This window comes from Lactuca serriola, chromosome 8 (assembly GCF_051521515.1).
Source record: "Lactuca serriola cultivar US96UC23 chromosome 8, Lser_US96UC23_V15, whole genome shotgun sequence".
NCBI classification, from domain to species: Eukaryota; Viridiplantae; Streptophyta; class Magnoliopsida; order Asterales; family Asteraceae; genus Lactuca; species Lactuca serriola.
This window is the reverse complement of record NC_136415.1, coordinates 142,446,215-142,458,874: the sequence shown is the minus strand read 5'-3', so window position 1 is coordinate 142,458,874 and position 12,660 is coordinate 142,446,215.

Below are 12,660 nucleotides of genomic sequence, written 5' to 3'. Positions count from 1 at the left end.
ATATCACCATGAACCATCAGGTCCTGGCCCGGTACCAACTGCTATCCCTTTACTCGCTTGCCATAACTTATCGAATTTACTGTTGGGACTTATCCCGCTTCTTTTCCGAATCCAACTCTTTTCCTTCCATGCTGACAGGATGACACATCCTTCAGCTCCTGAGCAACTCCCATGAGCTCTCCTTTGCGATCACATACACGTGCTGAACCTGCTCTAACATCCTTGGGCCGGAAAAACCCGACACATTGACGATACCTCCAAACATCCCCAGGATGAATTACCGCTACATACATAACCTCCTGATAACAACCATACCAGAAATCCAAGGCTCCATCCTTGCATCCCTTCCGAACTCCTCCGGTCCTACCCCACCGGAAATTCTTCCGCAACCTCAACAGACACCCAATCCGAATGTTCTTCCATACCACTGGCACAATCACAGTGCTCAACAACCATAATTGAAATACTCTCAATCATCCATTCTCACCACTGCTTTCACTTCCGTGAACCCACACTCCCTCCCGGAGTTACATACCTTTCCCTTTCGTTATCCAAGGAAATCTAATTGCCAACCTTGCCACTTCGTACAAGTGCCACGGTGCTCACACCCCACTCTACACTATCCTTTGTATACTAACCGCTACTCCATGCATCATACATGCTCTGAATCTGCTCGCAAGGACTCTCGGGTCCATGCACTGCCTTCCACTAACATGATCAATACCCGGGGCCAGACCCATTGCTTGCTACTGCATAGCAGCAAACTCAAATCACTTTCTGCATACAGATCTATCAACACTTACAGAGTCTTCAGCATGACTGGACCACCTCGCCATGCCTTCAGCCAATCTGGATCACTCTCAGAACCTTCAGCATGTCTGGACCGCCCTCCAGGGCCTTCAGCCTGTCTGGACCGTTCTCCGAGCCTTTGGTCTGACTGGTACGCCCACCGGCCTTCAGTCTCCCCGGACCACTAAAACTATCATACATCATCCCGAACTATTCCTCCTGGGAATCTCTCCCATACATACTGTTCTAGCCCTCTAGGGGTTCCTAACTCTAACTCCATTCCATATACTCAGATCCCGGACTATTCCTAGGCCTCACAACAAACAATCACCCTATCTGAAATCCTTAGTGTGTACTCCGCCCCATCGATTCGTCACTTACTCATACCAACCCACACTCTTGGCTGACTGAGACACTGCTGGATCCCAAACAGCTAATCAAACTCTAACGCTTATCGATCCTCCTGAGAATTTTCCAATTATCCCCACTTAGAGCATTGACTTCCAACCACCAGTGACTCATCCAGCTTAAATCAATCATCCCTACTCAACATACTCCTCTTATCCATGAACTGATTACCTTTGCAACGAGCGACCTTCACAAAATCACTCCTCCGACATCGTACATCTCGAACTCTAAGGGAGTTCGACTCTCTGTTGAACACTCCTTAAATCGTAATTACTATATCCGACAACATGACCATACAACCAAATTCTGACCATCAATCCCTTGGATGCTAACCACTTACAACTCCTGACTACTATCACTTCAACCAACCCATGAAACACACAGAACGACGAATAAAATACAACACCACAAAATAACAAGATAACCAGACAACAACGAAACGAAAACATACCCGCAACCGCATCCGGCTCTGCCCTGACCTCCTCTGCTGTGAGCTGAAAGCGCGCCCCTGAGCCCTCGGGGGCTCCGCTGCACCCTAGCCCCCGCCAGTAGTCCTCAAAGTAGCCGGTGCTGGAACCTGCACTAGCCTGGAAACTAACTGTGGACAGTTGGCCCTCATGTGGCCAACCTGATGGCACTGATAAAAAAAATCCTCATATCCTGAACTGGGGCTGACTGACGACAATCCCTTGCATAACACCCCTCTCTCCTGCACTTGCGGCACGCACCACCGGACCTACAAACTCTGGTATGACCCTTCCCACACTTCTCACAAGTGCGGCCGCTCTGACTGCCCAACCTGGAATCAACGGTCTTGGATCGTTTCTGCGCCGGCTGCAACTGTACCGGGGCCTGCCTCTGTTCTCTCATTTGTAACTCAATCTCCAACTCATGCCGCCGAGCGGCCTCTTGCAACTCCAGCAAGGTCTCACACCTGTGCGTAGACACGAACTGCCTGATATCCCTCTTGAGCATACTCAGATATCGGGACATCTGAGCCTGCTCTGAAGCAAACTTAGGGCAAAACATCGCCCTCTCCGTGAACATCCTGGTGATCTCCGTCACCAACTCTGAATCCTGCTTCATCTCCAAGAACTCCTGAGCCAACCTCTCTCTCTCAACCTGCAGAACATAACGAGTACTGAACATCTCTCGAAAATGATCCCTCTGGTGAACTCTCAGTTCATCCAGTTGGCGTTCCACATCAAGTAGGTGTCTTTCGTACACCCTCTGGCGTACTCGAAGTTCTATGACTTCGGCTCGTGATTCAGCCAGTGCTTGCAGCAGGGTTTCATGGTTTCTCTCAGATCTCTCACGAGCATCTTCTAGACGAATGGTGCGGAGGGTATGCATTCTCGCATCGGCGACAACTTCAGTGATCTGATGTAGGGCTGTCCTGCCTTGAATCTCATTTCGGGCCACTCTGCGGACCAAGATTGGCAAGATTCTGTCTGCTGCGCCCCCATTGCTCAGGTCATAGAAGCTTTGGTCACCATTAAATGGCATGAGCTGATCTTGTCCTTGGCTCCATGTTTCCAAACACTCCACCCACTCAGGCGTCGGGTCATGAAAAGTCGGACGAGGGTTAGGAATTGGGAAGGGAGCTGCCTGGGGTAGGTTCTCAACCTCAGGTTCGGAGTTAGCACCATCCGAGAGGTCTTCATCATGGTGATCATTCACCGGGATAGGATGATCATTCTCTGGCTCTTCTTCAAACCATCCAGCAATGATCTCGTTCGGAAGGTACGGGTTGCCGTGGGGATGGAGTCCAGCCATGTTATCTACGCGAGAATTTTGGGTAAGGAAATAATTATTAGACGAACTATCTAGATAATTATTAGAAAATCTTCATTAGTTCTATCGCTATTTGTAAAGTGCATACCAGTTATATGTAATCAACACATGATAGGCCTTCGAATAAGTGACCTTAACTCCAAATTCACAAGGAATAGGGGTAAAGCAAAATTTCATCGATTCTAAGTTTATAACATCCTAGTTACATATAGCCTTAGTGTATCCACTTAGCAACTATCAACTTAGTAATGAAGACCCTTTTTAGTTCTCAAGTAAGTAATTATGGTAACACAAAACACCCCTATGGTATTTTAAACTTAGGTTCTGTTATAATGTTCTCATTGTGGTAATGTTGGTAAGTTTTTAGACTTGTTGCCATATCACAACCATTCTTGGGGATATGCTAATCACTCCTCGGACCAGCATAGTTGATCAGACTATGCTACTCCCAAGACTGACCATACATCCCCAGGCTTACTTGTGATATCCAACAATCGTAATACTTTTGTTCTTGTCGTTTTGACACGGATTTTATTATGAATGCAGGCACGTATACTTTGTTAAATATTTTATTATTTAAAAGTATAGACTCTTAGACAGAGTGTTTTAATCCCATGTATTTATAGTTAGTATATCTTTTTTCGGTTGATATACTATATTCACTATAAACAATGCTCTGATACCAATCTGTCACACCCCAAAACCAAGAATGGCGGAAACGTTCCGGGGTGGAGGACGTCATGTGAAGTATCATAACAGTGTAAAGTAGTAAACAAGCAACAACATCATTCATTGCATTAAAAGTAAAGTTGTAATACATGTGTGTTCTTTCATTGTAATAAGACATCAAAATATGTAATCAAAATAAAATACGAGTCTTGTCTGTGCTCCGTCTTCTTAAAAACCTGGCCATCGTACCTGTCTAACTGGTGACCTGAGAATACAAGTTATTTTGAAAGCGAGTATCAGCGTAAAGCTGGTGAATTCATAAGTATTAATGTGTCTTTGATTTGTAAAAACTATAAGGTAATGACTTGGAAACGTTTGGAAAAAGATTGTATAAGTGTGAATTGTTTGAAAACAGTTGAAAATGTTTGAATACTCTAGAAAATCCCTATGATTTCTATTAGTATAACGAGTAGCCTTCTACCAAGACCTAAATTTTATGTAAGTAGTCTTCTACCAAGACTCGTGTGTTATGTAAGTAGTCTTCTACCAAGACTCGTGTGTTTTGTAAGTAGTCTTCTACCAAGACTCGTGTGTTTTGCTATAACAAAGATGGTTTTTCCTTCTTTTTGACTATTACTAACAGTACCTAGTCTAACTCATCGTTTATGTGAATGTATCACAAAATAAGGTAATAGGAAAAATATAACTATGTAAGTGCTATCCTTTTGTACTAGGATTAACACGACATCGCGAATAGCGACATGTATAACCTTTGAACATCCGTAGATTGTCCACTTTTCCTCTGTAGCTACAGCAGGTTTAAGGAAGGGTTAGTCCCGTAAAGGTACACCTAGTATAAGTATTAACCGTAGGCATCCGTAGATGGTCATTTACCTCTGTAGCGAATAGTAGGCCAAAGGAATGGTTAGTCCCGTAAAGGTACCCCTAATATAAGTAATAACCGTAGGCATCCATAGATGTTCATCTACCACTGGTGCTAACAGGTGGGTTTCGGAATGGTTAGTCCCGTCTAGATATCTCGTTGAACTGGTATAGGCAGGACAATTTACATAGAAGGTACTAATAAATCATCCTAGTGAATCGAGGTATAAGTATCCATGTAAGTGTATACAGGAAAATGTATCTACGTAAAGGTACTCATGTAAGGTATTCATGTAAGCCTATTCATGTAAGCGTATTCATGTAAGCGTATCTATGTAGACGTATTCATGTAACATGTAATGTATAGTATAGACTCATGAATGAACTGACTCTGGTGTAATTCCTTGTAATAGGAATATTGTTTCGTATCTCCTAACTGTCCCTATAATAGTTAACAGGAAGGTAATTGATCGTCCAAACAGGTTTATACACCCTTGATACACAAGAGTGTGGGAAACTAAATGAAGGATGAAAACTATAACATCAATACATATATAATAGAACATAAGTGTATAGATTTAGTTTGGTTCAAGAAGGTAAAAATGGTTTTGTAAGACATCTAAGAGTTTTGAACAATAATTAACAATGACTTGATGTCATTTTAATAAACATTTCAAACGTAATACTTTTGCTATCAAGGTATTTTTAAGATATAAAACCATTTCATGCATCACATTTTGTAGCATGTGAAATCTACTGAATGAAAACATAGTTATAAATACATATGATTGATTTAATAACATGTTGTTTTCTACCTGTATTCCCCCCCCCCCATTAAATCATTTAAAATCATTTAAAACATTGATTAAGGTGTATGAACTCACCTGTTGTGAGTGGTTCTAACGGGTATGCGTGTAGGGATGAGAAGTTCCACGAATGAAGTCCCGAGAAACAATAAGTCCTAAATGACATATAAGGACACATATTGACATGAATATAGTGTTTATAACATCTATATGAGAGGAAACACCTTCCGGGACTAGGAACACCTTGACCAAGTGTTGGAATCACATGTGATTCAACATAGGAAGGTATAAAGGCACTCACATGAGTTTACTACCATGACTTCATGGCCCAAGGGAGTTTACGGCCGTAAACTCATGGCTACTCATGTGGGAATGCAAGTTTGAAGGCTAGGGAAATGATTTAGGGACATTAGCTCTAACCTAGGATGAAAAAGACCACCTTCCTTGGAGTTTTTGAGGAGTTCACGGCCCTAATGAGTTTACTACCGTAAACTCATGGCCATTTATGTTTATGAGGGGCCTAAAGGTCATAAGGAAGCATTCTAACTTCAAGCCTAAGCCTTAGGAAGTGTTTGTGGCATCAAAACACCCCTTACTTGAGTTTACAGCCCATGGACCATTTGGTCATGTGTTTGCGGCCGTAAACACTCATGGGTGTTGGTATTTTGATTGTTTTGGGTCCTAGACACATCAAGGTAAAGTGCTATGCTAGTCTCTTGGCTTAATGAAGGCATTTAGGGCACTTTGGCAACTTAAAATGGAGTTCACGGCCCAAGAACATCCTTGGCCGTGAACTCACTTTTTTCCCATAATTCTTAATGTTTTTGATGTCTAAACAAGCCATGGGTAATCTCTAGGTTCAGTTCCAAAGTTTGGAGGGACATTGGGCACACTTTGGCCCTAAATTTAGTGTTCACGGTCCAAGAAGATCTTGGGCCGTGAACACCATTTACTTGGTGTTTTGAGGTTGTTTTCTATCCCTAAACTCATTAGTGTACAAGTCCAAACTAGTTTCATTGCTTAAGGAAGGACTAGGCACCATTTGGCCCTTATAAAAGAGTTTACTCCCCAAGGTGTTCTTGGGAGGTAAACTCACAAATCTTGCTGTTTTGTTATGATTTTGATGTTATTAAGCACAATCTAAGCTATATAATACAACTAGATAGAAGTACTCACGATTTGGGATGAAAACCCGTAGATCCGTGAGAGAGAATTCGACTTTTCTCTAGTTGGAAATGTAACTAATGAATAAATATGGTTCATAATCCTATATATAGTCCTGGGATTTTTGTCAGAAAATATTTTATTCACGAAATGAGCTCTAATATCATAGAGTTTTGGAATAACAAAGTTGCACAAAACCCTAGTGCATCCACTCTCCTGATATCTCCTTAAGTGTAAATCCTGAAATACTCAAACTTATACCCAAAAGTCTGGAAATTCACTGTAACTGTTCTAACTTCTATTGACTTGATATGGTTTGTTCAGAATGGAAATTTCGGGTTGTCACAGTACTCATCTGGCCAATGACCTCGGGTGGCGCTGATCCACCCTGACCGCCCTCTCCTGATCCGGATCCACCCCCGGCATGCCTCGTAACCACCATACTGAAATATACCACAAGAAAATTAGATGCTTCCCCAATAACCCGGGAACTAACTCCCAACCCGACCCTAGGGGTTGTGACTTCCTTGATACACGTATGGGTCCTGTGCTTTCAGTAGTACGGGCCCATACTACCTTCCACACCTACCCATATTTATATCAAGTATAATCACAACACCCTAGCGATAACATATACATGGCAACACTCAATCCTCACCTCTAGAGGAACTGCTAACTACTTCACATAACGGGGAACCCTAGGCTAGCATGCATCATATAATCAGGCAATTCTATCATGCAATTCCTGAAGATCCTTAGCCTAGTACTAGCATACTGTTCTAATATATCATATAATCAAATAACTTGTATGGTATTTTGGGGTCTACTTACAGGCTTTGGCTGATCGTACCTCCGCATCGTCCTCTACTTATTTTTGAAAACCATTTCAATTTCACTTTGAAAACTCTCCTTGATTTGAGACTGGATTCACATGAATGTTCCTCCAATTCACTCAAACCAAGGCTCTGTGAAAGACCGCAACTTTCGTATTTCTGAATGTCCCAAACTTTCATACTTCACAATACTATTACTCCAAAACATGCTACTTGCATATTCATAAAAGTAATATTTTACATTGATAAAGAGGTTACAAACTACTGGATACAAACCGACTATTACAAAGTGTTATATATTACATAACTACCTAGGATATTGTAATTTATACAAACATAAACTGAAGTACAAAAATATTTTTACAAACTATTCTAATTCTTTCAACAATATATGATTATACTGGTTACTTATCACCTGCAATTGTTAACCATTGATAGGATAAGCGGTGATGCTTAGTGAGCTCAATAATAGATACAATATAATGTTATGTAATATATATATATATATATATATATATATATATATATATATATATACTTCAATATGGCAGAAGCAAAGAGAATCAAGGAGCAAAAAAGGCATATGTGAATCATGTGTTAAGCTTTCCATATCAATCAATGACTTGATTCAAAGGTATACAATCAATGAGACATAACAATTTTCATACTTGATATACATCAGTAAAGCTTCGGCCCAAATGGCACAGAAGACATAAGATTACTAATTAACATCTTGGTAGATTTCAGGCTTATAGCCATGTCTAACCATTTGCCAATGCCATAGAATAGAAGTCATTCTCTTACAGAGACATGCTCTACATGGCCAGAGGCTACGTACCAGTACCAATGTGAATCTAAGTCCTTTCACTGATCACATGGTCAAAGGTATTACTTTTGCTATGAAAATAGCGAATAAAATAACACGGGAAAATAACTCAGAATAATAACACTGAAAAGCACATAGCACATATAAAACATAACATGCAATTGTTCCTATATATTGAACTCACCTTGAATTAACCGGGGGTCAAAATAGTAATTTGGGCAGCGCTTCGGCTTTAAATATGACTTTCTATGTTGAAAACCGGGAGCTTAATTGAAAACCGGGCTCTGCAAAGGTAGGGATTCAAAACCAAAAAGATAAATTTTTCGGGGTCTTTGGGGCGTGTTTCGGGGGTTATAATCGATATCGGGGCTTTGGGGAATTTTAATATGAAGAAAATATGGAAAAAGGGGTAAAATATGTCAATTTTTTAAGATTACCCGGGAAGGCTCGCAGCCCTCCTTTTAAAGGGCCAAGGTTCGGATGGTGCGCTAGCAGAAGGAACACGCGACATCAGGAGGCGAAGGCAGAGGGCGCAGCAACTGGTTCGAATGCGAGGGTCGGACGCCAGATGTCGCGCATGCGAGGCGGCCAGGTGCGAGGCTCGGAAGGGTGACACGGGGCGAGGCGCGTCGGAAGCTGGTTGGGCCGCAGCTTCGGACGAATCGGAAGGCAACACACGTCGGATCCAGGTAGAGCGGCTACTGTTCATGCGAGGTGACGTGGCTATGCGAAAATTTCCGATATTATCCACTTATTTCTCGGTTTTTGAGCCAAAATCTTCTAAAATCCATAACTTTCGCATATGGGCTCCATTTTTGACGTTCTTTATATGCACGCGTAGCTAAAATTATGCTCTACATCTTTCGTTTAGACTTTGTCGGCAAATTTCGACTTTAATTTTTTTATTATTATTTTTAACAGACCGGGACAAGTAAATCCGTTAAAAATTCATAATTTCTTCATCCGACATCCGTTTTCGTTAGACTTTTTACCGTTGTACTACTATTGACGAGATCTTCAATTCTCGTTTAGGTTGTGTCGGCTAAAAATCACTCGATCTAAAATTCGAGTTTTTAGCTGTCTACTACTAAGCTGAAACTTGTAAAAATCATAACTTTCTCATACGAAGTCAGATTTTGGCGTTCTTTTTTATCGAACTTCTCGGTTTAACGAATACTACGAATTTCATTAGATCACTAAGGATAAAAATTAGTTTATCAAAAACTCATTTTTTACGTCATTCAGCGTCGTGTCGGTTTTGTCGCGAATCTTCGATTGGTCATAACTTCTTCGTTATAACTCGGATTTCGACGAGGTTTTCGCCTACAAGTTTCTAACGAGATTATTTACAACTTTAAATAATAAAATTTTACTTATTTAAAATTTTATATTTTTGCTAAATTCCACTATTTGACTTTTAGTTGGAATCTCATAAGACTTCCAAGATTTTCTGAGTGATTTTAAACATAGTTTTACTTCATTTCTAGTAAAAACTATATGTTAGAACTCTACACTCAATTTCACATAATATTTCACAATTTTATTCATTACAAAACACGATTTCAAAACATGTATGTTACACTCTGATACCAACTTGTAACACCGTGAAAATTTACAGCCAATTTAAACTTTTCAAAAACAACCCATATTCGTTAAGTTATTACAAAAGGTTTTCAGTTCATTTATTATCAGAGTATCCCAGAAACATCAACATAAAACTGAGGAGCGGTACGATCACGCCTTCGCCTTGCCACGGTCTCCTGAAGTACCTGAAACAATACAATAAATCTGTAAGCCCGAAAGCTTAGTAAGTTACCCCCAAAATACCAACCACAATACTATACACATATCATAAACTGAAAAGCCATGCATATCGAGTCTATTGTGTGTCTACTCCGCTTGCACCAGGCCTACAGTCCACCCGGTCCACTATCTCTCCGAGTCTACAGTGTGACTGCTCCGCCCGCACCGGGCCTTCAGCCCACTTGGTCCACTCTCCGAGTCTATAGTGTGACTGGTCCGCCCGCACAGGGCCTTCAGTCTGTCTGGTCCACTCTCCGAGCCTCGGCACGTCTAGTGCGCCCTCTTGGGGCCTTCATCCTATCCGGACCGCTCGTCGGGCCTTCGGTCTAACCGGTCCGCCCTGGGTATGTTGGCCTACAGCACAAAGCAGGACCCGCCTCAACCCAACCCCAGTCCAACAACCATGTGCACATAAACATATAATCATATAACAATTCACAACTAATCAACCGATCTAGAAGATCACATAACATAGCAACATCCTAACCAGGATACCGACCTAACCGGTCACTAACATAGCATCATCCTATATACCAGGATACCGACCTTCACCAGGTCTCTAACATAGCATCATCCTATATACCAGGATGCAGACATAGCAAAGGAATAACATAACAAACAACTACCCGGATTCTCATCCGATAAAGGGATGGCCTTGGTGCCTTAGACCCTGTTGATATAGTGAGGATAACTCACTGCAACTGCCGACTTGAAGAAATAAGATAACACTGCTCCGACCACTAGTACGAGCTCCACCACTGATCATTACCAATTAACCAAAACCAATAAGCACCAATAATTACCAGAATACCCTTGGAAGTCAAACTGGTCAACCCTTGGTCCAAGTCGAAGTCCTTAGTCAAAGTCAACCTTCCTGGTTGACCCTACTCATCGAGTCAACTTGTTGACTCGTCGAGTTCCTATGCTCAGAAACTCCCCATGCCACGACTCAACTCGCCGAGTCACCCCAAGACTCGTCGACTCCAACAATCTTCGAGTCTCATCCTGCTCAACACACCGAGTTGTCCCTCAACTCACCGAGACACAGCTTAACCAGAAAAGGCTAGGGTTCCACGACCAGACTCGCCGAGTCCAAGGCAATCTTCAACAGACTCGCCAAGTTCTTCCAACTCGCCGAGTCCACACGGGACTAATCGGACCAAACCCTACCCGACTCGCTGAGTCTTCTCCTAGACTCGCCGAGTCCACACTGGTTATTCCATAATCTGAAAATACAGAGCTTCTCCTTTGCTCCAAATAATAGATCAGGGTTCCTATGGTTCATTAGCAACATAAAGTTGCTACCTTTACGTGCTTCCATGACCCATTCACCAAAAACCAAGCTAAAATGGAACTTAACTCATTAGGGCTGGCTTTTGCATAGCTAAACAAAAGGCTTTCTTCACCTAGATTCCATATAGAACTCAAATATGGAGTTTCAACTCCAGATCTAGCTCATGCATCAAGATCTCATCATAAATTCCTCTAAACAAACCCTAAAGCTCCATGAAATGTGGATCTAGAAGAAATAAAGCCAAGACGACAAATCCTTACCTCAAAACAACCTCCAACTGAAGAGTAAACCAAATCTCCTCAAGCCTCCTTGATCCAAGCTTCTTAATCTTCAAGACTTCCTTCCTAAATCCAATTATCAAGCTCCAAAATGCTCCCAAGGCTCTCACTTATGATTTTAGGGCTGCTGATTCTCAAGGGAGTAATAAGGGGCCAAAATGGGGGCTTAAGGCTCCTTAAATAGGGTGCAAACCCTAGGAATTAGGGTTACTCATTCCAGCACGGACTCGTCGAGTCCAGCCTCCGACTCGGCGAGTCCGATCACTTAACACGTGTCCGACACACGCTTAGACTCGACGAGTTGCAGCTCCTACTCGCCGAGTTCCTCTTTTCCAAACTTACACTTTGCCCCCCTGAACTCTTGATTCTGACTTGGGATGTTACACATTTGTTTAAAGTTGTGAAACTTTGGGTATGGCAGATTGTCATCATCTTCTTTGGAAAGATGAAGAATTGTATGGTCCTCACCATGTGTCGCTGCGAATGGGTTTTCCCATTCAGACTCTAATCTTTGTGTGGCGAGTTGTTCATCCCATTGTGGCAAATATTCATCAAGAAAATCTTGTTGGTTTTTTGAAAATTCTTCTCGTAGGACAAGGATCTTTCCACCACTTCTTTCATCATCATCCCAGTCACTTGTTTTGTCCATAAGTGTCACTTTTCCTGGGGTAATTTCATCATCTAGGAATTCAAATTAGCTACGAATTCGAAATTGTTCAAAATTTGGAATTGTTCAAGATGAGATCAACCTTTGCTTTCTTTGAATGTTGTCATCCCCGCTCCCCTGTAACTAACTTTTGACAACTTCTTTCAATATTTGTTCTGTAACCATTAAAGAAAGCAATTTGTGGTAGGAAGAGAGAGAGGGTGACTTATTCCATCATTCTTGTTTCAAACCACCAAGAAATCCAATTTGTTTCAAGTTTAGGAGAAGGTAATGTATAGTTTTTAGGAGGGTTCAGTATGCGGTATTTGTAGTAATTGGAATTAAAATCCGAGCCGGAAAACATACAAAATTTATCTCTGCCGGTTCTCCACAAAGGAGTCTCTTCTCTACATCGGAGAGGGGAACGACTAGGGGTGGCAAATCGGGCCATCGTGTCGTGTTTCTGTC